The 27,450-nt window shown below is 37.7% G+C and overlaps 1 long non-coding RNA gene across 1 annotated transcript in view; it reads left to right on the top strand.

Annotated features, from left to right (window-relative positions):
* The window catches only part of LOC121036150 (uncharacterized), a 317,857-nt gene that overhangs the window by 137,202 nt on the left and 153,205 nt on the right, over positions 1-27,450 (top strand). Inside the window, exon 2 of the long non-coding RNA XR_005793258.1 lies at positions 21,535-21,693. This is a non-coding gene — a long non-coding RNA (uncharacterized LOC121036150). The remainder of the gene's footprint in view (positions 1-21,534; positions 21,694-27,450) is intronic.

The following is a 27,450-nucleotide window of genomic DNA, read 5'->3' as shown; positions in this document are numbered from 1 at the left end:
CTTCTGCATGTCACTGTCCAGTTTTCCCAACACCATTTTTTTGAAGAGACTCTTTTTTTCCATTGCATATTCTTTCCTGCTTTGTTGAAGATGAGTTACCATACAGTTGTGGGTCCATTTCTGGATTCTCTATTCTGTTCCACTGATCTATGTGTCTGTTTTTGTGCCAGTACCATACTGTCTTGATAATTACAGCTTTGTAATGCAGCTTGCAGTCCAGACTTGTAATGCCTCCTGCTTTGCTTTGCTTTGCTGTTTCACCATGGCTTTGGCTACTCAAGGTCTTCTCTGATTCCATACAAATTTGAGAATTGTTTGTTCTAGCTCTGTGAAGAATGCTGGTGTTATTTTGATAGAGATTGAACTGAATATGTAGATTGCTTTGGGGAGTATTGACATTTTAACAATGTTGGTTCTTTTGACCTACCAGCATGGAATGTTTTTCCATTTCTTCGTGTCTTCTTCAATTTCTTTCATGAGTATTCTACAGTTTTCAGACGACTTCTTTACCTCTTATTTAGGTTTATTCTAAGGTGTCTTATGATATTTGGTACAATTGTAAATGGGATCAATTCCTTGCTTTCTCTTTCTGCTGCTTCATTATGGGTGTATAGAAATGCAACTGATTTCTGTGTATTGATTTTAATATCCTGTGACTTTGCTGAATTCATGTGTCAGGTCTAGCAGTTTTTTGGTCGAGTCTTCCAGGTTTTCCACAGAGAGTATCATGTCATCTGCAGAGACTGAAAGTTTGACCTCTTACTTGCCATTTGGATGCTTTTTATTTCTTTTCGTTGTCTGATTGCTGAGACTAGGACTTCCAGTAGTATGTTGAACAACATTGGTGCGTGGACATCCCGGTCACGTTCCTGACCGTAGGGGGAAAGCTCTCAGTTTTTCCCCATTGAGGATGATATTAGCTGTGGGTCTTTCATATATGGCCTTTTTGGTGTTGAGGTATGTTCCTTCTATCCCTACTTTCTTGAGGGTTTTTATCAAGAAAAGATGCTGTATTTTATCAAACGCTTTTTCTGCATCTATTAAGAGGATCATGTGGTTCTTATCCTTTCTTTTATTAATGTGGTGTATCACGTTGATTGATTTGTGGACACTGAACTACCCCTGAAGCTCAGAAATAAATCCCACCTGATCATGGTGAATATTTCTTTTAATGGATTGCTGGATTTGATTTGCTAGTGTCTTGTTGATAATTTTTGTATCCATGTTCATCGGGGATATTGCTCTATAATTCTGTTTTAATGGGGTCTTTGTCTAGTTTTGGATTCAAGGTAATGCTGGCCTCTTAGAATGAGTTTGGAAGTTTTCCTTCCATTTCTATTTCTTGGAAGAGTTTCAAAAGAATAGGTATTCACTATTCTTTAAATGTTTGGTAGAATTCCCCTGGGAAGTCACCTGGCCCTGGACTCTTGCTTGTTGGGAGATTTTTTATTACTGATCCAATTTCGTTGCTGGTTATGGGTCTCTTAAATTTTTCTATTTCTTCCTGTTTCAGTTTTGGTTATGTGTTTCTTCCAGATTGCTCAATGTTGGTATATAATTGCTCATAATATTTTCTTACAATCGTGTGTATTTCTATGTTGTTGGTTGCGATCTCTCCTCTTTCCTTCATGATTTTATTTATTTGGTTCCTTTGTCTTTTCTTTATTTTTTTTTTTTTTAATGTTTATTCAGTTTTGAGAGACAGACAGCATGAGAGCAGGAGGGACAGAGAGAGAGGGGAAACAGAATTGGAAGCAGGCTCCAGGCTCTGAGCTGTCAGCACAGAGCCTGATGCTGGGCTCAGACTCACAAACCATGAGATCATGACCTGAGCTGAAGTCAGCCACTTAATGGACTGAGCCACCCAGGTGCCCCATCTTTTCATTTTGAAAAGTCTGGCTAGAGGCTTATCAATTTTGTTTAATTCTTTCAAAGAAACTGCTCCTAGTTTCATTGATGTGTTCCCTTGTGTTTTTGATTTCCGTATCTAATCTTTATTATTTTCCCCTTTTCTGCTGGTTTGGGGCTTTATTTGCTGTTCTTTTTTCCAGATCCTTTAGGTGTAAGGTTAGGTTGTATATTTGAGATTTTTCTTGCCTCTTGATTAAGACCTGTATTGCAATATTCTTCTCTCTTATGACTGCCTTTGCTTCATCCCAAAGGTTTTAGACTACTGTTTTTCATTTTCATATGCTCCCAAGTATTTTTTATTTATTCTTTAATTTCCTGATTAACCCATTCATTCTTTACTATGATGTTCTTTAACCTCCATTTATTTGTGGTCTTTCCAAATTTTACCTTGTGGTTGATTTCAAGTTTCATAGCACTGAGGTCTGAAAATATGTATGGTATGATCTCAGTCTTTTGGTGCTCATTGAGGGCTGATGTGACCCATTATGTGATCTATTCTGGAGAGCGTTCCTTGTGCACTAGAAATAATATGTATTTTGCTGCTTTAGGATGAAATGCTCTGAATATATCTGTTCAGTTCATTTGGTACAGTGTGTCATTCAAAGCCATTGTTTCCTTGTTGATCTTCTGCTTAGATAATCTGTTCATTGTTGTAAGTGGGGTGTTAAAGTCCCCTACTATTATTGTGTTATTAGCAATAAGTTTCTTCATGCTTGTTATTTTTTCTTTTAGTTTTTTTTAATGTTTGTTTATTTTTGAGAGAGAGGGAGGGGGGAGGGGCAGGGAGAGAGGGAGACAGAATCTGAAGTAGGCTCCAGGCTCTGAGCTGACAGCACAGAGCCCAATGTGGGGCTCAAACCCATGAACCACAAGATCATGATCTGAGCTGAAGTTGGATGCTTAACCAGCGGAGCCACCCAGGTGCCCCCTCTTGATGCTTGTTATTAATTGATTTATATATTTGGCTTCTGTCAGGTTAGGGTCATAAATATTTTCAATTGTTATATATTATTGTTGGATAGACCCTTTATTATGATATGCCTTTCTCTATCTCTTATTACAGTCTTAGGTTCAAAACCTAGTTTGTCTAATAGAAGTATGGCTACTCCAGCTTTCTTTTGTAGTCCATTTTCATGATAAATGGTTCTCCATCCTCTCACTTTCAATCTGCAGGTGTCTTTGGATCTAAATGAGTCTCTTGTAGGCAGCATATGGGTCTTTTTATTTTTATCCGTTCTAATATCCTCTATCTTTTGATTGGAACATTTAGTCCATTTATACTCAGCTTAATTATTGATAGATATGAATTTAGTGCCATTGTATTACCTGTATTACTTTACAGGTAGACAACCTGTAGATTGTCTCTGTTCCTTTATAGTCTTTGTTGTTTTGGTCTCTCTTTCCCACTCAAAGGGTCCCCTTTGATAATTCTTACAGAACCAGTTTAGTGTTCACGAACTCCTTTAGTTTTTGCCTATCTTGGATACTATTTATCTCTCTGTCTATTCTGAATGACAGCCTTGCTGGATAAAGGGTTCTTGGGGATTATTTTTCCCATTTAGCACATTGAATATATCATGCCACTCTTTTTTGTCCCACCAACTTTCTGTGGACAGGTCTTCTGCTAACCTTATGTGTCTACCCTTGTAGGCTAAGGACCTCTTGTCCCTAGCTGCTTTCAGAATTCTCTCTTTATCTTTGTATTTCACAAGTTTCACTATGATATGTTGTGGTGTTGACTGATTTTTGCTGATTTTTAAGGGAGTTCTCTGTGTTTTGGATTTTAATGCTTGTTTCCTTCCCCAAATTAGTGAAGTTCTCAGGTATAAATTGTTCAAATAAACCTTCTGCCCCCTTTTCCCGCTCTTCTGGAACTCCCATGATGCAGATATTATTGTGCTTTATGGAATTGCTGAGTTCCAAAATAGTATATTCATGATCTAATAGTTCTTTCTTCCTCTTCTTTTCAGCCTCATTATTTTCCATAATTTTGTCTTCTATATTACCTGTTCATTCCTCTGATTCTTCCATCCTCATGATTGCATCCAATTGGTTTTGCATCTTAGTTAACAGAATTTTTAAAATTTTGACCTGACTCGTTTTCAGGTCTTTTATCTCTGCCACAAGGTTTTCTCTGGTGTCCTGTGTGCTTTATTCAAGCCCAGCTAGTATTCTTATGACTTTTGTTCTAAATTTTTGTTCAGATATATTGTTTATATCTGTTTTAAACAAATCCCTGGCTGTGGTTTCTTCTTGATCTTTCTTTTGGGGAGAATTCCTCCATCTTGTCATTTTCTCTAGGTTTCTGTCTTTTTCATGTTATGAAAAGTGTTTTGTTTCCTGCTCGTGAGAGTAATGGTATATTACGAAGGGGCTATACACTGTCCAGGGCCTGGTGCTTCAAGAAGTGTTTCTGGTGTATGCTGTGTGCACTCTGCTGTTGTGATTTGGCTGCTCTTTCCCCTATGTCAGTCCTCCGCAGAGTTCCTCCTTTCAGTAGGGTGCATTTGGACCTTTAACTAGATATGCTTTGATTTGTTTGTTAAAACAAGCCTGATTAAAAAAAAAAAAAGCCTTATCCAAAAAAGGAGGAAAGGAGAAGTAACAACAACAAGAAAAAGCAAACAAAAAAAAACTATAATCCTGACTCCAAAGAAAAACAGGAAAAAAAAATCCTGATCCAAAAAATCAGAAAAGAAAATGAAAAACAAACAAATGAACAAAAAACTGGAAGCCTAATTCCAATAAAGAAAAAAAGAAGAAGGCCTGGTCCTATTTCCACCAGAACTGAAGCTGACGCCTTGGGGCACTCTGATCAGTAGACTTTTTGCATGCAGGGTGCCTTTCTTGGTCCTCTGTGGGGGAGGCCCACTGTGCTGGCTCACAGTCAGACTTGTCCTAGTAAAGATGTCCCTACCAAGCACGGGGGCGGGGGTGGGGGGGTGGGGGTGGGGAGGGGTTTAGTGTAAGTGCCCCCAGCCTCCACTAGGGGTGCTGTGTCAACCGTTTCGGTGGACTGTGGGGAGGATGGTGTCACCCTGTTCTCTCTCACCCTGCTGTTCAGGGACTCCTCACAGAAAAGTGAACAACCTCACATCTTTTGTTCCACACTTCCATCAGTTCCTTGCCCTCAACCTTTCTGTGCCCATGCCATCAACATGCCACCTACCAAAGCTCTCCTGTGTTTTATCTCAGGTGCGCAGATGGGATTCAAAACTCCAAATCTTAAAGAATTTAACAAGGTCCAGACCCACTGCCCTCCTCTAGGGGAGAACCTTGAAGTGCTGTGCCTGGTGTCATTCTGTCCCAGAAAGACAGCTGAATGCCCACATAGGTGCCTAGCGCTTATGTTGAAGCCCAATGGAAAGCTGCAACCAGATAATCTGCCTTCTGTGTGAGCCTCTGTCCCTTGCTATTGAATTGCCACTCAAGGGTGCCAGCTGGACCTTTGTCCTTGAAGAAGCAATATACCCTCTCCCAAATGCACTCCAGGAAGGGGAACGTTCTCTCACAGTGTAATCCAGGGGAACCCCACAACTCGCTGTCCACAGTCTCTTCCCAGAGCTCCACCCTCCTTCTCTCCAGGGGCACAGCTGCCTGTTAGATTTACTCCAGTGAATGGCTGAATGATGTGGACCTTCATTTTTTTTTTCTTTTTTTTAATTTATATATGAAATTTATTGTCAAATTGGTTTCCATACAACACCCAGTGCTCATCCCAAAAGGTGCCCTCCTCAATACCCATCACCCACCCTCTCCTCCCTCCCACCCCCCATCAACCCTCAGTTTGTTCTCAGTTCTCAACAGTCTCTTATGCTTTGGCTCTCTCCCACTCTAACCTCTTTTTTCTTTTTTTTTTTCTTCCCCTCCCCCGTGGGTTCCTGTTAAGTTTCTCAGGATCCACATAAGAGTGAAACCATATGGTATCTGTCTTTCTCTGTATGGCTTATTTCACTTAGCATCACACTCTCCAGTTCCATCCACGTTGCTACAAAAGGCCATATTTCATTTTTTCTCATTGCCACGTAGTATTCCATTGTGTATATAAACCACAATTTCTTTATCCATTCATCAGTGGATGGACATTTAGGCTCTTTCCATAATTTGGCTATTGTTGAGAGTGCTGCTATGAACATTGGGGTACAAGTGCCCCTATGCATCAGTACTCCTGTGTCCCTTGGATAAATTCCTAGCAGTGCTATTGCTGGGTCATAGGGTAGGTCTATTTTTAATTTTCTGAGGAACCTCCACACTGCTTTCCAGAGCGGCTGCACCAATTTGCATTCCCACCAACAGTGCAAGAGGGTTCCCGTTTCTCAATGTGGACCTTCAAAATCTCGGAATCTGAACTCCACTGTTTGTAGTAACTTGTGATAGTTCCTCCCGATTCCCCATTCATTGGTTTTGGAGGAGTGACTTTCTTGTGCAAACCCAGCCATCTACTCTCACTCCCCATCTCTCTTTTTCCTCTCCATGAAAAGAGCTCCCTCCATTCCACAACACCATGGCTTTTCTGTCCCTCAGTTCATGTCTCTGCACCTGTGTCTGCTGTGTTTTCTACCTCAAGATACATAGATTGTTCTCTTAATCCTCCAATTGATTTCCTAGGTGTTCAAAATTATTTGATGTTGCCCTACTTGTGTTCAAGGGATGAGGCAAGCCCAAGGTTCCCTTACTACTCTGCCATCTTAACTCCTCCTCCTCCTTTTTTTAATGTTTTGAGTAACATCCACACTGTTTTCCAGGGTGGCTGCATCAGTTTGCATTCCCACCAACAATGCAAGAGGGTTCCCCTTTCTCCATATCCTCACCAATCCCTCATTTCTTGTGTTGTTGATTTTAGCCATTCTACCAGGTATGAGGTGATATTTCATTGTAGTTTTTATTTTTATTTCCCTGATGATCAGTGATATTGAGAATCTTTTCACGTGTCTCTTGGCCATCTGTATGTCTTCTTTAGAAAAATGTCTATTCATGTTTTCTGCATATTTTTTAGTCATGAACTGATGAATGGATAAAGGAGGTGTGTGTGTGTGTAAAACATATATAAATGTTGCTATTTACAATGACATGGATGGAGCTAGAGAGTATTATACTAAGGGAAATAAGCCCATTAGAGAAAAACAAATACCATATGATTTCACTCATGTGGAATTTAAGAAACAAACAAATGAACAAAGGGAAATAAAAGAGAAAGAGTAAGGCAATCCAAGAAACAGACTCTTAACTATAAAGAATAAACTGATGGTTACTAGAGGGGAAGTGGGTTGGGAGATGCGTTAAATAGGTGATGGAGATTAAGGAGAGCACTTGTGTGTTTTTTTTAATCTTTTTTTTTTTAAAGTTTATTTTGAGAAAGAGAGAGAGCAGGGGAGGGGCAGAGAGAGAGGAGAGTGAGAGTCTCAAGCAGGCTCCATTCTGTCCGCATGGAACCTGACTTGGGGCTCAATCTCACCAACCATGAGAACCTGAGCCAAAATCCAGAGTCAGTCAGAAGTTTAACCAACTGAGCCATCCATGTGCCCCAAGGAGTGCACTTGTGATGAGCCCCAGGTTGTATGGAAGTGTTGAACCACTGTATTGTACACTTGACACTAATATTATACTGTATGTACAAACTTGGGGCGCCTGGATGGTTCAGTTCATTAAGTGTCTGACTTTAGCTCAGGTCATGATCTCACGGTCCGTTAGTTAGAGCCCTGCATTGGGCTCTGTGCTGACAGTTCAGAGCCTGGAGACTGCTTTAGATTCTGTGTCTCCCCGCTCTCTCTGCCCCCCCCCCACCCCGCAGCCCACTTGCACTCTGTCTCTCTCTATATATATATTTATATATAGTGATTTTTCTTTTCCAATACATCCCTTTGTATGCAGGAGGAGAATCTTCACCTGCTGTTGCTCTAACATTTTCTAAAGACAGTTCACCATCTTCGTGTAATCTCTGACATTAAGGGTGGATACTGATCAAAATGGGTAACCAGATTGCCCCATATTCAGCACCCCAGTCATCCCATGTAGTGTTCTCTTTCAGAAACATATCATTTATAAAAATGTATCTCTTTTTAAGTTCAGAATGAAGGGAAGTGAATAGAGAGAGGAACTAACAGGAAGAAGAGTTAGGGGGGTTTGGCTCACAAAACTGTGGTGTTCAAAGAAAGAGGGCTACTAGCTATCCTCTCCAGTAGACTATTTTTCTTATACCATGATGCCAACATGTTTTTGGGGTATTCTGCCTTTAAATTGACATACTCATGGAAATGAAATGACATTTCCTTCTGAGTTTTTAACCATGCCCCATTCCCAAAATTGGGTATTTAGGTTCCTTTAAGTGAACTTGGAACTTCACTTCTCTGAGCTTCCATTTCTTTAACTGAAAAAAAAAAAAACTGAAAAAAGAAATGGTTAATTTCTTCCAGCTCTATGAGTTTTGTCTAACTGCAGACCTTAAAACTGAGATCTTCAGGTACTGAACAAAAATTCTTAAGAAATGGATCAAACTTTATACTTTCCTTCCTTCCTAATGACTTATGTATCTACCACATGTCAGACTTTGTACCATCTCCTTTTTTTCTTCTGTTTTAAGTTTTATGCCACATACTTTAGGTTGTTAGGGATGCCATAGCAAAGCACCACTGAGTGGGTGGCATGAACAACGGACATTTATTTTGTTACTGTTGTGGAGGTTAAAAAGCTGAGATCAAGGTATTAGGAGTTGATTGCTTTTGAGGCCTCCCTCCTTGGCTTGTAGATGGCAATATTCTTCCAATGTCCTTTGTATATGTCTGTGTCCTAATTTTCTCAGATACAAGTCATAAAGACACAAATCATATTGGATCAGAGCCTATTCTGATCACCTAATTTACTTAATTACCTCTTTAATCATGTTATCTCCAAATAGAGTCACGTTATGAGATACTAAGAGTTGGAATTTCAACATATAAATTTTGGAAGGACACAATACAGCCCATAATACTACATATGGACTCTGTGCCTTGTCCTCTTTTTGCATATCGAAGTCTCTTAGCTGGGTGCATACTGAATACTGTTCGTAAAAATAGTTCAACTGTTACTCCTGAGAAAATTTGCATGAATATGATACACATAGGGACTTTTGTAGATGATACTGATAGCGGAATGTGTGTGTTTATAGAAGTATCTATGAAGGAGAAAGGTGGATATAAAAAGGAATACAAGGGGCAAAGATAAAGTTTGTTCTTCCCTTATCCTCAGCCCTGATCAAGTGTTCTTGAGCCCATAATATGAGAGTTTTTTAGGCAAACACTCATAAGACTAAGACAAATTCATCTTTTTTATTTAAGCTATGAAGATAAAAATGCAACATTTTCTTAGAGAAATAGTGTTTCTTCTTCATAGCTTCCCCCAACACCTGATCTGACCACTCTCACAGATCACAGGACAGCTTTGGTGTTTTGGGGCTTAGTATAGCCCCAGCAGCAAATTGCCATCCATCACTCTGATGGAGAAAGGGAACAGAATGAAGAGGCAATATTGAAGCTGCTGGATGAGGAGACCACAATGGAAGAAAATGGAAACCATCTGAAATTGCAGGCAGCCTATAAGAGGACGGAATTGAAGTCATTCTTTCCAAAGATGCTAACATCTACTAAGAAACATGGAATGCTTGGAATTTATGTAAAAGAAACATCATCTATACCCCCAACTGGTGAAGCAATGACCATTTGGGTCACATTTGTTAACAATTGCTTGCTTCAACCATTTTTTTCTCCTTTTTTTTCACACTGAATTTTAGGTAAAAGATCTGTCACTTCCAAATTCTATGGAGCTACGAGCAAATAGTGCCTTTGGAGAATTCAACTTACCCTCTCATTCAGTGTTTTCTTTCAGTCATTTATTACATGTGAATACATTGAAATCTTAGTATATGGTAGACTGCTTCCTCGTTTTCAAAAATTATAGATAGTTTTAATGTTAATAGCTTCCTTTAGAAGGGGGACAGATATTTAGGTATTTGGGATGTTCTAGAAACGATTTGCAAATTAATTACTATCAAAAAAAAATCTAAGTTATTTCATTTCTAGTCATTGAAAATCAGCAGGAAATATGTATAAGCCGTAACATTTATCCTGAAATCTGAACTATCAACTAAACAACAGCAGATCAAGCTTCAAACATAGGATTCCAAGCTGGACTTCATGGTAGACAATCACCTTATGGTGTAGCAGATGCCTTTTTAGGCTATAAACAGGTATTAAACCTCAAAGATGGACAATTTCATGAAGGAAATCTTGGGGGGGGGGAGAAATTTTACTAAATCCCTATGTTAAATAGCCTAGAATGCCCTCAAATGAATATCAGATGAAGAATATCTTTTCTCCCACTTTCTTTTGTGTTCACTTGACACCAATAGAAAGTAAATCAAAGTAGCTAAATTAAATATAGACAAAGCTTGATGTAAGGTTTCATGTATTACAAATGCATTGAGTAGTATAATTTGAGAAACATGATGAGGGAAGGTATTTTCTATAAACAGTAGTGGGTGTCTGTTATTGGAGATGTCAATGAAAATCCCATTTTTCTAAGTAAGAAGAAAAAATGGGGAGCCAGTTCCTTCATATTTTATTCAAAAGAAAAGATGTGAAAGGAATTGACTGAATATACATAATCTGACTATAAAGTCCATCTGAAAAAAAGATTCAGATGTTTCTCAAGACATGAGTTTTTAAAGTAAGTGACTTCAGAAGTCAAAATATGAATTAGGGAGTTAGTTGCAAGAACTTTCCAAAATTGAATATATGACCAAGGACTTAGGATGTTTTAAAATTTGACAGCTAATTTGTATTAAAGTATGTTATGGATGCCAGACCCAAATAAGTTGAATAGATTTTAATGTTTCTTTTGAGTGAGATTCAGCACATTGGACAGGGAGACCAGTACTGTCTAGAAAGCTTTTATTTATATAATCAACTCTTTATTATGGAATAATAACTGGAGATATTGAACCATTAGGGTAGATTAAAGAGTCATAGGAAAGAAAGTTATCTTGGTTAAAAGAAGTTTTTATTGGGAACAATAGAGTTTTGATTAGTGTATACTCAACTAACTGATGCTTTCTTAGACCATTATGGAGTACTATGAACACTAGAATTTTCCCAGGGTTGTTGTTGTTGTTGTTGTTGTTGTTGTTGTTGTTGTTGTTTTTTAGTGTGGTTCTTTCCACATTCATTGTTCTGAGAATACTCAAATTCTATAATCTGTAATTTTGTGTCCTTCAATTATGGATATTTTCTTTGATAATTTATTCATTAAAATCTCTTTCTTTTAATTACTATTAGTTAGATGCTGATCCTATAATTTTTATATATTTTTTACTGCCATATTCCTCTTCTTTGCATTTTAATCCTACTTTCTGGGTGAACCTCATACCTTGTTTTTCTACATCTACATTTTACTTTCTTTTTTTAAGCATTAGCTGTTTGACTTTAATTTCTAAGAATTCTTTCTTGTTTTGATTTTCCTCTTTTTGTAACATGTTTTTATTTGAAGATTACAGCATCATCTTCACTATCTGAAGGTTTTAAGTATTTATTTGAATATCTATTTGCATTATCTCTATTGTCTCTGTTTCTTGTATTAGATTTGCTTGGTTTGCTTTGGCCTTTCTTTTCCTTATTGGAAACTTTCCTTGAATATGTGTTGATATTTGTTTTGTACAAGAGTGTGGAACTGAAAGCTGACTGAAGTTCTGTGTGCATGGGTGTGACATGCCAAGTAGTGAGCCTCCTTTAGAACAACTGGATGAATTTCCGTTTCAGATGCAACAAACGTCGGTGTTTGTATATCAGGTTTCTAGCTCCTCTAACCTGTTGCTTAGGGGCTGTGAGCCTTACTGCTGATGTTCAGGAAGCAGGTTTGACAAAGAGGCTGGGGTCTCACTACTTAGTATTCACACTTACACTTAATGTCTTCATCCTCATTCTGGAATCTCATGCTTTCCCTCCTCTGTGCTTAGTGTTTCAGTCTCTGGAGCTTTGCTGACCCAGTTTCTCTGAAATAAATTCCTTCTTGTTCCTGGGATTGAAAAAGGGAGGCAGTCATCTGACGTTACAGGTTGGAGTTGTTATTAAGGGCCTAACAACTCCATATATAGGCTTTCAGACCCCAGGCTCCCAGTGAGTCTTGATTTTTGGCCCAAACATCATACTGTCTTTGCTCTTTGATTTTTATTTAAAAATGGTTACATACTGAGTCCTACTAATAGAACTTCCATATTTCACTGGTCCTATCACTAATGTGTCCTGTTCTCCACAAACTTCCACTCTCCTCAAACTTGTAGACCTGTCATCTCCTCATTTATCCTTAGTAGATGGCATCACTTTGGACCTCCAAGCCATCAAGTTTCCAATTCTTCTGACTTCATCACATGAAAACTTTGTTCCTCCTTTCCCCATCTGGAAATACAGGGTCCTGGATTTCATCCTTTACTGCTTCCTCAGTACCCTCTTTTTATTATTTCTTCTTTTTCCTTTCACTTTTCTTTGCCCCATCTAATCAACGCTTTAACATGCTTTAAGCCTCTGTCTTGAGGGAAAACCAACTTTTCTTGAGGGAAAACTTTCTGAATTTCACATTTCCTTCCAATCACTAACTTACTTTTCTCTTTACCATCACAGAAAAGCTTCTTGAGTTTTCTACACTTGTTCTTTCCACTTCCTTACTTCTTATTTACACCGAAACCTATTGCAGTCTGATTTTATACTTATCACTCTATAGAAACTGTCCTCATTGAAATAAAAAAAAAATTAAAAATGGCTTTTCTGTAGCCTAATACAGTGGACATTAGCCCTTAAAGTATTTAACTATATTCAATTTTTAGCACTCTTGAATAATCCTATATTCTGGAAACACTTTTCCTTTGGTTTTCATGATAACCCAGTATCAGTCAGGATGTGTTACCTTATGCTACAGTATAAAACATCCTTTATATTCATAGCAGATTGAGTTGGGTTCTGATCTGCCTTGTCTTACTCTTAGACACAAGCTGATAGAGCAGACATTATCTGGAACATGGCCAACTATTAAATCAAAGGGAAAGTGAGAGCATGATAAATTGGATACTAGCCCTTTTAGCCTCATTTAGAAATTAACATATGCCACATCTGTTCACATTCCGTTGGCCAAACGTGTTGTGTGATCTCAATTATCTCCAAGGAAGCAGAGAAGTGCAAACTTACTAAGTGCTTACTGGAAGTAATTTGGGAAAAGCACTGAAGAGAACCATTACCACCTTTTTCCATAAAACTGCCCTAAATATTTATATCTAGGCAAGCAGTATAACCCAAAATACACAATAGTTGGAAGTGTCATTTTAGCCATTTTACCAACTGAATGAATCAATCATGATTAAGTAATAGCCACATATATTAGGAATAAATATGTTAAGAATACCGCATAAATTGTAATGAAATCTAAATACATACCTCCATTTATTGTATTTCCACTAAGTACTTACTGTATGCTTGGCACAGTGACAAATGATGAAGAGTAAACAAAATATAATAGATATAGGGAAATACTGCATAAATCCCGTAATTCTTGGTTTTGTTCCTTATTCATCAATGAATTGCAAAAAGTGAACTTATAAAAAGTGAACCTGAAAATACAGTTATTGTTGCCCACAAGATAGAAAGAAATTTGAGCATTAGCTGGAAATGGGAAGCTCCAGCCGGCAAGAGCAGAGAGGATTCCAATTGTAAAAATTCTTTAAAGTTCCTGTTTAAAAAAAAAAAAATCACAAGATTTTTCAAGTGCTTCTTGAGAACATGCTGAGATGGAAAGAAAGTTAGATGAAAGATAGTGACTGGGAGCAGACAGTAACTCAGAAGTCTAGTTATAAAATACTTTTTAAGGTGGAAAAACCATGCTAGCACTTCCAAAATCAGGCCAAATTCATTTTAGCTTATGCAGTTGTTTCCTACTGAGTCAGTGCACTATAGAAGGCAGAGACATCCAACACTTCTGTAATAGGTCAAAGAAAAGAATGTGTGACTGGAGGGAAGAGCGTGAGGCTCTTATAGCAAAGAGGGCTGCTCCAAGATCACCGCATGGAGACCTTACAGGGTGACTGTTTTTTATCTCAACTGTAGGAAAAATGTTATGACTCAATTTACATGGTTAGGAATTCATTTAAACAGGTCTGTCTTCGGTTACTTTTTGGAGGTCCATGATTATTTTAGTTGGATCTTTAGGACTACAGGTGCCCTTCAACTGGAGGACATTTGAAAAAGTGAAACATTGGTATTTATTAAATAAAAAGGGTAACTTGAGTTGGAGGACACATATACCTCATGGAGCAAATGCAACTGTTATCAAGATGCTGTGTGATTGTCATGTTAAACAATCAGCATTGTCCATCAACAGGCTCTCCAGTCTGCTTTATCTGGGATTCTCTTAAAGGCTCACATAGGTGTTCGATATAGAAACAGCTAGTCAGCTGGGTAAAATAAGGAGAGTTCTGGCTGACTTCCTTTACCAAAGCCAGTCTCTGATCTCACATCTGTCCTTTATGCAGGAATATCCCTGGCTCTGTTTTTATATAGCTCTTCAGTAGACCATTAGAGTTGACTCAGGGGAACCAGAGGAAAGTGGCACATGTCCCACCTAGACCCACTTCTTTGGTTATTCAGTTGTTGGAGAAAGTGTAAAGGCATGATCTCCTGTTGAGACTTGGCTCATGATAAGTAGAAGAAAATATCCATATTAGGAGAGTAGTTGCAAAGTCCAAGTTAAATATGACACCCTTCCTCCCCTCAGGTTCCCATATGTGGATATGTGTGCTTAACAGAAGGACTAAAACATTTCTAGTTTCATTTGGCTTAATTTGGCACATGTGAACACAGTTTCTCTTCTTGAAGTGGTTGCTGCTCTCTGGCCAGGTTCCAATGATCTCACAGTAGAAATTTTCAACGTTAAATTTTATGTGTGTGAAATATTTTGGAGATTTAAAAAATTTTTTTATTTACTTTAAGAAAAAAATGACAACATGAAATAAAATACTAGCACTTCTATTAACAACTTGAACTGAATCATACACATACTATAGTAATATAGATGATATCAAATTTAAGCAAATACAGCCACTATCACAGTTTGCCCCAGATACTTTTTTGTATATGCAAGATGGCATTTCTGTAAGAGTGGACATTTAAAATGTGACTGGCCTTGCATTCTGTCTACAAACTGAATATTCAAATGAAGTGAATAGCCCCAAAATGTATTTCCAGTTGTTCAAGTAAACCCATGTTTACCATAATTCAATTCAGTAAACACACAGTACATACCTCAAGGTGCGCAGCTCAGGGGTTAAAAAGACGGACAGCTACTACTAATTTTGCCACCTTAAGCAAGTTATTTCACCTTCTGTGTCTCATTTTCCTCTTCTGTAAATAAGGATAATGTAACTACCCAGAGTTTCAGTGAGGATTAAATGATTTAACATATGTAAAAAAGTGCTTACAGCAAGGCTTGGCACCTAGTTAAGGCTCCATAAATTGTGGTTATTGCTGCTATTGGCCTATTCCAAACATTGCCCTAGGTGCTGTAAGACAAAGATGAATGAACAATAGTCCTTACCTCTAAGGTGTAGAAATCTAAGAGGTATGTAGTGAATTATAATTCAACTCAGGCTGCTATAAGGGCTCGAACAGAGACACAAAGTATAGTTGACAATATAGGGGAAGGTCAGGCTGATGACAAGGGCTACATTTGATTTGAATCTTAAATGGTAGGTAAGATTCTGACAGGAGAAAAAGGGAATCATCAAACATTCTAGTCAGAGGATACAAACAGGATATAAACTTATAAAGATAGATGGAATGTAGCATATAGTATCAATGTAACTGACAATTGTTTCCTTTGCCTGGTGGCAACCATGGCTAATCTATTTCAAAATCCTTTCCTGCTGATCCTGATTTGCCCGAGAGTTCTTAACATAGGGCTCAAAAAACAGCTACTTTTGACCATTTTGGTTTGAGTAATGAAATCTGTTTGCCCCCTCAAATATATGATAGCTTAGTGGTAGGAGTGAGTGTAGTAGTAGATAAGTTGGGAAAAGTAAAAAAATAAATAATAATGACTACCATATATTGACTATTCATTATGTGCATTCATATGTGCAAATTTAATTCTCACAACAAATATGTAAGGTAGGTATTCTTTCTATTTTATATGTAAATAAACTGAGACAGAGAGTTAAGAACTATTTCCAAGTTCACTTAGCTAGAAAATGTTGCAGTTTGGGGTGCCTGGGTGGCTGTCATTTAAGTGACTGACTTCGGCTCAGGCCATGATCTCACAGTACATGGGTTCAACACCCACTTCGGGCTCTGTGCTGACAGCTTGGAGCCTGGAGCCTGCTTCAGATTCTGTGTCTCCCTCTCTCTCTCCCCTTCCCCTGCTCATGCTCTGTCTCTCTCTTGAAAATAAATAAACATTAAAAAAAAGAAAGAAAAAGAAAATGTTGGAGTTAGAGTTTGAAACCAGGGCTTTTAAAATTTTAAAGCTATATTCTTAATCACTTTACAATATTGGATCTCTTTAAATAACAAGGAATTAAGCCAGCCTTTAATTTCATGTTAAATTTTTAAAAAGTCTATTCTGCATATAGAGGGAAGCTACTGAATGCTTCTGAACAGAAGAATATCTTGATTGCATTTGTGCTCTAGGAACAAAACTCTGGTGGCAGGATTAAAAATATTGGCAGTAAGGATATTGGAAATGGAATGATCAATTTATTGGGAGAAAAATGGGGATATGAATGGAAGGGAGGTAATAGAATCAAATTATAGCTTCAAAGTGAAAGTCCTAGGGCTTGGATGCATGGAAAGAGGGACATTTATGAAATTTTACATGTGGCAACTTGACGATTGATATGGGCAGGAAGGCAATAAATTAAGTTTGAGATATTGGTGGAATATAGAGAAGGGAATTTTCTGGCAGTTTGACTCTCTTTTTCTTTCTTTCTTTCTTTCTTTCTTTCTTTCTTTCTTTCTTTCTTTCTTTCTTTCTTTCTTCATTCATTTGTATAAATAAGGTTTAACATGGTTGGTTTTTGTTCTTGTCAAAAAATAGTGGATACTGTGCTAATGAAACTCTAAATATCTTTAATCTACATCAAGAATAGGCACATTCCAGGGCTCCTGGGTGGGTCAGTTGGTTGAGCATCTGACTTCAGCTCAGGTCACGATCTCATGGTTTGTGAGTTCGAGCCCTGCTTCGGGCTTTGTGCTCACAGTCTGGAGCCTGCTTTGGATTCTCTACCTCCCTCTCTCTCTGCCCCTCCCTTGCTCTCACACTCTCTCTCAGAAATAAATAAACATTAAATAGACTTAAAAAAATAACAAGCACATTCCTTAATAATATTAAACCATACGTGTGTGTGTGTGAGAGAGAGAGAGAGAGAGAGAGAGAGAGAAGGAGAGGGAGAGAGAGAAGGAGAGAATAGAGTTGTAGGACCTAATTTAAAAGGGCTGTTTGATATTATCAGATAAATTCTCCAAATTTCTCATTAAATCACTTCTTTATAAGCAACAAGGTAGATTTATTATGTCGTTGTCATTCTTCCATGGTAGAGAGTCCTTGCCCAGTCAGAAATAAAATCAGTGCCAGGGCTCTCAGCAGTCTGACCTACTTAGCTAGAATTTTTATTGGGTTTGTAGCTGAATTCTGCTGAGAAGGTGTCGGAATGGTAGCTCCTGAGGCAGACAGACAGTAGAATGCTTAGTGTTGTTGGAAAGCCCAGTCAGTGCAGGTTCCTGAAGCTTGGTTCCTCTCTTTCTTTAACCATATTGGAATCCCTTGAATTCAGTAGAGCATGGCAAAGTGCGAAGGGTGTTTATGTTTTTATACCAACTTTAAACAGCAATTACAGTTTATATTATAATGATGCCCAGAAATTTACCGTTCTAAATAGTATTTCCATACAGCTGGTAGATAATGCATGGATTGTCCCATAGAAATTTACTCTAGTAAAGTAGTCAACACAGATGAGGAAACATTAAGGAGAGAGCAATCATATACTAAAACCAAAAGCAGTATATAGACATGGAGATATCATCAGATTGTGAGGAAACAACACCCACCAATTCTTACACTGAACTTCAGATGTGGTCATTAATAAACTTAATTTTTATATTACAAATGCTGGAATTCCTAATAACTAAACATTTTTTTATTAAAACAATTAAAATCGTTTATAATTCAGTGAAAATGAAAAGTAATTTGTCTTTCTTACAGACAGCTGTTAAGCAGCCAGTGGACCTTAGTGTAAATTACTTACAAAAAGTTGGTCATGTTCACAGAGACTTAGGGCTCCTGGTAAGGAACACGCTCACTGTTCTTAAGGAATTTAGAAAGTAAAAAGAGTCAAGGGAGATCTGTAATAACCATGAATGCTTTAAAAAAATTTTTTTAACGTTTATTCATTTTTGAGAGACAGAGTATGAGCCGGGAAGGGGTTAGAGAGAGAGGGAGACACAGAATCTGAAACAGGCTCCAGGCTCTGAGCTGTCAGCACAGAGCCTGACGCTGGGCTCGAACTCACGTACTGAGAGATCATGACCTCAGCCAGAGTTGGACGCTCAACCGAGTGAGCCACCCCGGTGCCCCTGCATGCTTTTGTGTCGAACAGTAATTAAAGGGAGTTGGAGACCTAGAAGCAAATTGCTTATGTAGAGGTGATGCAAATATTTATTAGAAAAAAAAAATCTCCCCTGAAAACTTCAGGTCCTGATCTCCATGCTGAAAGGATTCAAGAAAGGAGTTCGTCATTCACCTCCTAAAGGAGCAAGGTTTCAAAATTGATTAGTGTTCTTAGTGCTATTGAATTTCCATATGATATCAGCATAACTTTAACTGAAGTATCATTAGTTTAGAAAATGTAAGCAAATTAATGACTAAAGATTGAGTAAAATGTGGTTGCCAATAACTTTATGAACATCTGTCTTCAGAAGCACATGATTATCGGTTCAAAATTGCAGGGAAAAAGTGACAAATAATCGGGGTCTTGGCTGTAATTTTCATATTTGGGTTGGGAGCCAGCTTCCTCGGAAATCGGCTTGGTAGTTCCCTCTCCTTCCATGTCCTTGGCTCAAAGAGCAATTGCTTGTCTCTGGAGTCCAGCTGTGAAGAATTTAAGGGAGCCCTCTCCAGGAGTGCCAGCCCCAGGAATGTTCTCCATGCACACTTCTCCCAGAAGCTTAATGTGGCAAAGCTCACCACGGGACCATCTTTTTATTTAGACTCTCCACAAATGTAAAAATATTTGGCATGCTCTTTCCACCTTTGCTACTATTCATTTAGTCTTTGCCTCTGAAAAGTATTGCCAAGAGAAAAGTTTCTTGTGTTTATTTTATTTCTAGCATGACATCTTGCTTTGAAAACTTTGAGTATGTGTATAGGCCGAGAAAGAAAAAAAATTAGTTTCCACTTTGCATTAATACACAGTCTAAAGAGGAAATTCAAGATAAATAATGAAAGTCATAGCCTTCTAAAATCTGTAGAGTATATATGCTCGCCTGATGATAGATACTTCATTGCACTTTCAAAGATACCCTGATGGCAAATAACCTTGGAGGGAACCTTGGTAAAACATTAAAAAGCAAAACAAACAAACAAACAAAACACTAAAACTGAAGTTTGAGTTCTTTATTCAGAAATTGGAAAGATTTGTATGAATTTTTTTTTTTTTAATTGTTGTTGGGGTAGACGGGGAGTAGCAAGAAGTGTTAGGGGCTTTTTGTTTGTTTTTAATTTTGGTACCCAAGAGGTTATATTCAATCATAGATAACAAAAGAAAGAAATAGGTTCTGAGGTTGAATGCTCTTACAACGATGAAGGATCTGGATATCTTGATGTGGAGTAGAGGGATGATATTATCATGAGCGGACCTGTCCCTGGGGTTTGACATAGTAAGTATATCAGAAAGAGGCATTAGATAGAGAGAAATTTAAACTGGTCAGGAAAAGGCAATAAGAGGCCTTCCAGATACCACTCAGTTTGCCCCATGGTGACCAAGGAGCTCTACATAAAAGAAATGCTATGATCTCACTAATAGTAAAATCTACAGTTTTAGAAAACTAATGGATTTTAGTGAAAGAGAAATTCATAGCTGAAGAAAATGACAACGATGATAAGATACTGAAAAGTCAGTTTTTCTACAGCAGGTAGCATGGACTCTGTAATGAACTAAATACTGGGAAATTTAATTTGAATTTTCCAAACTGCGTGCCCAGGTATGTCTGACTGAAACATATTTTCAGAAAGCTATAAAGCAACCATATTTCTTGACGAGGACTGATAGTCTGCTTACACAAAGAACTTTTGTTATTATTTTTTAATCTGAAGGCTTCAAAGGATAATTATAGAATTCATTATCATATTACCATTTACCATTAGAATGAATTGGTGGTGGGAAAATGATTAATCTGAAAGTTCCATTGAGTCAAAAATTTCATGTTTTCTACTTTTAATCTAGATCGCTGTGTTTTCTTTATTGTTTTAAAGTTAAAAGAAATTTAGTTATATTTATAATAGAATATGCCAATATTTACAGCATTTGATATTGTATTTCAAATAATGAAAATATTACCAAATTGTATTTGTTTTGAAAAATACTTGCAACAATAAAATTCCAAGACAGCAAAATGATTCTGCTCACTTTCTGGATATCAAATCTGTGACCATATGACCATACCGAAAGATTTTGTCAATACAATAAGGAAAAAGAACAAAACGTAGCCTCAGAGAACTGATTAATTTAAAGGAGTAATGCCTGGTATTATCACAGAGAACCTGAAAAAGTACAAGACATGTTTGCCAAAAGAGTGCAGACCTAGAGAGGATTGTACGGGGCATGACACATGAAACCCCAATACCAGAAAGAAGATGTGGAGAAGGGGGTCCTGGATATAAACGCTAATTTTAGAATGAGCAGGACAAGAACATTAAAGACAAGTATTGTCTACTTTGGAGCTCTGTCTAGTTTGTGGTGTGCCTAGGTTAACATTACAGGAGCCAGAATAGACTGGATGTCCCAGCCTTCATTACCCCCATCATGGCTCCGTGAAGAGATTCAAAAGAAAGACAGTAATCCCTGCCTTTTTTTAGCTGCTGAAGTCATGCCCTGAGCCCTTAAAACTGTCAGACGTGGTGCTGAACCCTTACTTCTCGATTTCATCTATCTTCCCACTAGTCTAATTATTGTGAATGATATCTCCCACCTGACCACCCACCCTGTTTTTTTGTTTTTCGCTTTTTTTGTTTTTGTTTTTTTAGCAGAAGATACTGAGACTCTTGGTTTAATGACTTCAAGTTCAAACAAAAAATAATAGAACAACTGGGGTTTAAACCTCAAGCTATCTGACTGGGAGGTTCTTGCTGTGTCCCAGTGCCTTGAGACACAGGATCTATCAGAGAGATGTCTGGAGAACTTGATGCTGTTTGGTCTCCAGGCTCTGAGCACAGCCCAGAGCAGCAGACCTCTCTCTCTAGCTGGGGCAGGAATTGAAGGAAAATTCAATTCCTCTAGTCACTGGGACTTCAATTCCTCTAGTCAGTCACAGGCCCTTCTCTTCTGCTCTCTCTCATCAGACTCTAAGATGCAAATATCCTACTTCTGCTTCAAAAAGAGAAAATGGGAATTGGAAGGAGAACACAAGTCTTAAAGAGACAAGGGAATGAATGCCCATGGAAGTTTCTCCATTTCCTCAGCCTCTCACTCACTGCCTAGCTCCCAGCATCAAAGAGCAGGTAAGGAAAATCAGGGTTTGGGTCTGCTTTGTTCCATATATCCCCAAGTCGTCTTGAAATTCATTGTCTCTTTCTCTAGCTATGACATAGCCCTTTAAAGACAGATTGCTTGTTCTTGGAATTTGGCAGGGAAGAAGGCAAGACTTCATAACCAGGTGAATTAATTATTATATCCTGTAAGGATGTCTACACTGCAGCTCTAATTGTGGCGATTGCTGCTTATAAAGTAAGGTGATTTTTTTTTTTAATTTTTTAAGTCAAGCTCCTGAAAATCCTCAGGGCAAAGAAAGTTTATAAATGACAGTAATTGGAATGAAGCTACTTCTAAAACTTGTCTTAACACAGAAGGATTTTTCTTTTCCTAGAGCATCCAGTGCTTTACCCCAGATAGATAAGATAGTTAATCCTCTTTGCTCACTTATTACTCTCCTGCCCTGTCTATGAACACACTGACTAACCTTTCCCTGGGGCCTTGGCACAAACCGAGTAGAGGCGGTGATGTGGAAGGATAAAAATTACTCAGACACTTGACGAAAGTTTCTAGCAGTTGGCAATACTCAGTCTGACCTTTATGTTGGATTTTGCCATCATTTTAATCACTTTACCATCACTTGCAGGAGAGAATGTGTCTTTAAAAGTGCCCTATTTAGGGATAGCTTCAGAGCCAGGGCTAAGTGTACATTCTCATTATTTTACATGTTGTCAAAGTAACCAATACAGTGAAATGACAGCATTTTGAAGAAGATAGGTTTGTGCAAAGCTCTTCGTTAATGTAGGAAGGCATTATATTGCAATTATTTATATTTGTTATACAAATGTGTTAATCTTTTTTGGCATTTTTATGTATATGCAGTAATAAATAGAATATATGGGAGGTTATTGCATCCAAAATTTTACTTTTAATTCCCTATCACTATTGGTCAAAGCTCTTGTAAATTTCCGTTTTTTACAAGAGTTTTCACCCAACAGTTTTTGGGGTATCTACTATAGTCTTTGTTTCTGTGTATTTGACTAATTATTTTACCATAGCTCCTTTGCAAAAGACTAATTCACACATAGCATGCGAAAGAATGTTCAGTATACTTATCAATGGAAAGTAAGCTTAACGTTTTTTCTGTATGATGTCTAACACCCCCAAGGATAAAGCATTTGATTTTATATTATTACTGTTGTCATCCATTTTGTTTACTTTTTCATTTTTATGTTTTACAAAATATCAACCCTACAGAAAAGTTGCAAAAAAAGGAACTTTCAATCAAACTTATTAACTTTCAGCCACTTGGGAGGTAATTGTAGACACCATGAAAATCAGTCCAATACCTCACCATTTCTCTCCTAAAACAAGGACATCCTCCCATAAACTGCAATATAATTACCATAAGAAATTTTAACGTTGACATTAAGCTTTCATCTAATAAACACAGTTAGTATTCAAATTTCCTAAGTTACCCCAACAAAATTCTCTATAACTATTTGTATACCTCCTTCCAGGATTCAATGAAGAATCATGCATTGCATTTAGTTATCAAATTTCTTTATGCCTTTTTAATCTAAAATAGTCCCCAGCTGTTTTTTCTCTTATGGCCTTAACACTTTTAAAGAGACCAGATCGTTGTTTTGTACAATATCCCTAAAATGACTATTTTCTCCTAAATAGATTCAGGTAGAATATATTTGGCAGGACAACAACAGTTGTGATGTTGTGTCCCCACAGAGATTCATATCAGGAAGTACACAATATCAGTGTATGCTAGTTTAGGAAATTAAGTTTGATTACTTAGTTAAGGTGGTGTCTGTTGTATTTCTTCATTGTACAGGCATGCTTTTCTTTTGTGGTTAATGAGTACTCTGCAAGGTGATATTGAGACTGTATGAATATTTTGCTCTCCAATGATCTTTCCCTCAATGGCTTTGGTATCCATTAATACATATTCCTTAGATAAAGTATTACCCTGGTACCAGCAAAATGATGATTTTTCCAATTTTATAATTTCCTCTACATTTGTTTGTTGTCATTTTTCTGTAAAAAAGAACTTTTCATTCTCCCTCTCCCCAACACTTGAAATTATTATTTTTGGGTATCAGTATGAACTGATGGACTCCTTTTTTCCAGTGTATTATAATTTATCCAACTCCTTATTTGTTATAATGCATAAGGTGTTCCAAATTTGACCAGTGGAAGCACTGCTAACCTCTGTTATCCATTACAATTTTCCTATTCATTTAATCTATTTATTAGAAATAAGCTTTGAAGATAATTCAAAAATGATTTTTAGTTTATTTACTTGTAGCAATACTTCAACTCCCTTATCACATTTATTTTTACTTGTGAAAAAAACTGTATAAAGGCTCAGCTTCAATGACATATGAAGAGTTTGGAAACTATCGCTCCTATCTTCACAAGAAAAAAGCTGAACATACTGAAAATCAGTGATTTTTGGACACAGCAGCAAACTGAGGTCTCAGGTCAAGCTGCTATCCCCAAACCATGCAAATTCAGACAGTCACAACAAAGATCTGCCTAATTGGAACAGAAGTCATGGAAGCCATAAACTTATAGCAACAGTTAAATGGTAATTTTAATTAATTGCTGGATGCTGAGTATGGACTAACATGAGAATGAGAAACTGCTAGGGCATAGAGACTTAGGGGGAGTCCCACACTTTCATGGTGTTTGCCTCCAGGGACCTCACCATCCTCCTAGTAAAAATGCAAGAAAGATCTCCTGTGCCTCTGGCAGGGGAGGGGAAATGGTAAAATTTTAAAACTTACTGAGGGGCGCCTGGGTGGCTTAGTTTGTTGAGTGTCTGACTTCGGCTCAGGTCACGATCTCACAGTCTGTGGGTTCGAGCCCCACATCAGGCTCTGTACACATCAGGCTGACAGCTCAGAGCCTGGAGCCTGCTTCAGATTCTTTTTTTTAATTAATTAATTAATTAATTTATTTATTTATTTTATTTTTATTTTTATTTTTTTTTATTTATATATGAAATTTATTGTCAAATTGGTTTCCATACAACACCCAGTGCTCATCCCAAAAGGTGCCCTCCTCAATACCCATCACCCACCCTCTCCTCCCTCCCACCCCCCATCAACCCTTAGTTTGTTTTCAGTTCTCAACAGTCTCTTATGCTTTGGCTCTCTCCCACTCTAACCTCTTTTTTTTTTTTTCCTTCCCCTCCCCCATGGGTTCCTGTTAAGTTTCTCAGGATCCACATAAGAGTGAAACCATATGGTATCTGTCTTTCTCTGTATGGGTTATTTCACTTAGCATCACACTCTCCAGTTCCATCCACGTTGCTACAAAAGGCCATATTTCATTTTTTCTCATTGCCACGTAGTATTCCATTGTGTATATAAACCACAATTTCTTTATCCATTCATCAGTGGATGGACATTTAGGCTCTTTCCATAATTTGGCTATTGTTGAGAGTGCTGCTATGAACATTGGGGTACAAGTGCCCCTATGCATCAGTACTCCTGTGTCCCTTGGATAAATTCCTAGCAGTATGTCTCCCTGTTTCTCTGCTCTTCCCCTGCTCGTGCTCTGTCTCTCAAAAAATAAGTGTAAGTAAGTAAATAAATAAATAAATAAATAAATAAATAAATAAAACTTATTGAGATCATTCACCACAACAAAGACCTCTTCTCCAGGGTATAAGACTTTACCAGAACCTTAACCCCCTGGAGGAAGGGAATATATACAATTGTGGTGCCATCTTGTTTTACCTATGAGGGCGAGTAAAGCTAAGAAATATTGGTGAAGGTTACAGCCCAGTGACATAGGCCCACTAAAAGACAGATTTTCTTGTAAGATTATAGTATGTTCTTCTTCCCTCCCCCCATTTTATTCTCCCTCCCTTGACACACAGCAATAAGGCTCCAGTATAATAACAGTTAGTTAAATCTGAAAGGGCTGCAAAACAGACTATCGCTGAGGAGGTGTTCTTAGGGAAACTCAAAGTGATAGCGAAGACAAAAACAAAAGCAAGGAAGGTATTTGAAGCTATAGTATGTAGAGGCTAGTATGTAGAGGCTATACAAAATATTGAACACAGCCCAGTTTCTAGATAAATTAACATAAAACTTCACACTAAAGACCCGTTTACCTCAGTTCATATTACGTAATACATTATGTATGTTTGACATTCAACAGAAAGTATAAGCCATGCTAAATGGAAAAATATATATATAAACAGTGTCCTCTATTAATGAAGACATTTTTCTCCTCTACCTGAATTAAGATGAGATAGCCCAGAAAACTCCTGCTATGTTTGCGTTGTGAAATTGCATTGCGAATTGCAATATCTGAAATTGCATTGTAAATTGGAATATCTGATTTTTGCCTTAAAAAGTCAATATGGTGACTCATTTACCATAAAGAGAAACTTAATTATTGATTTAGCACTAGATCAAATAATATGTACAATTAAAGAAGTGCAATTAAAGAGTACAATTAAATCAACAGACAAAAACAAACAAACAAAACCCACAAACCTGCCTATTTTCCTTAGGAACAGAGAAACCAAAGTGAAATATTTGCATTAAAGAGACCTGCTGTTTTTATGGTCACATCTGCTAACCAGTCTGTATCCTTGGCTCACAGAGATCCCCATGACTGCTGAAAAAAGTGATTCTTTCAGAAACATTTCCCCTTCATGTACCCTAGCATATTTGAGCAGTCTGTGTTCCCAAAACTCGTGGTTGAAAAACACTCAACCTCATGCCTACGTTTCCTGAAAAGAAGATCAGTCCAGAGGTGATTCAGTAACACATGAAGCTTCCTCTCCAGACATAAATATGAAATACAAATCAGAAAACACTGGCATAAAAATGACAGAAACCTCATCACATTGAGTTGGGAAGTCAATCTTATTATTAGTTAACAGAAGTGGAGTGTTCTTTGGCATTCAGTGGTGCCAACAAAGGGCTAGGTGCTGTAGAGAACACAGAATTAGACAAAGTTCTTGTCCAGGGGGCTCATAATCAAATTAGACAAACCAGACACCAACACAGTCCAGCAGTCTGGAGTGGGGAAAGTTGGGTTTATACAGGGAACCTAAGGTTACTCTGTCCATTAGCTACTCAGTTAGCCTCCAACCTTGCTCTCTTGTGTTTCTCCCAAACACAAGAGAAAATCTTAACATTCTTTCTCACGATTTTCCTTTCAACATCACCTAGGAAGTCTCTTTTGCAAGAAAGGACAGTTGGGTTTTCATTGCCATGTGACAGGATCTAGGATAAATTTCTTCTGGAGAAGGAAGGGTAAAACTGTGAGGCCAGAGTCACTAGAAAGAGAAGTAAAGTTATGTAGGAGAACATTCCTTATGGAGGCCACATTTCTGCTGAGCCTGCAATACACATTCAGCCATTTTGTGATGGGTATATTCTTACAGCGAAGGTTGCACAAGCAACCTTGACAAGTGAGTAAACCTGCTTAGCATCAGGAAGTCTGGCTTTGAATTGTCAGGGTTTTTTTTTTTTGTTTGTTTTGTTTTGTTTTTGTTTTTTTTACATTAGATGTCTGGGTATACCAGTTAGCCATCAGTTGGAAAACTTTGGACTCATATGATATTTTCAATATGGGAATGACCCTGTTCACATGAGGTCTGGATTTAAAAAGCAATAGCATACATGTGAAAACTCAGGTCAAGTTTGGGCTAGATGATTTCCAATGTCCTCCACTAGCATTTATACTTACCTTCCTCACAGAACTTAGCCTTGTGTTGTAATCAGTACCTTTTTGCCTATAAACGC

This window comes from Herpailurus yagouaroundi, unplaced genomic scaffold, assembly GCF_014898765.1.
Source record: "Herpailurus yagouaroundi ecotype Mexico unplaced genomic scaffold, PumYag 162, whole genome shotgun sequence".
Lineage (NCBI taxonomy): Eukaryota > Metazoa > Chordata > Mammalia > Carnivora > Felidae > Herpailurus > Herpailurus yagouaroundi.
This window is presented reverse-complemented; position numbering and strand designations above follow the sequence as displayed.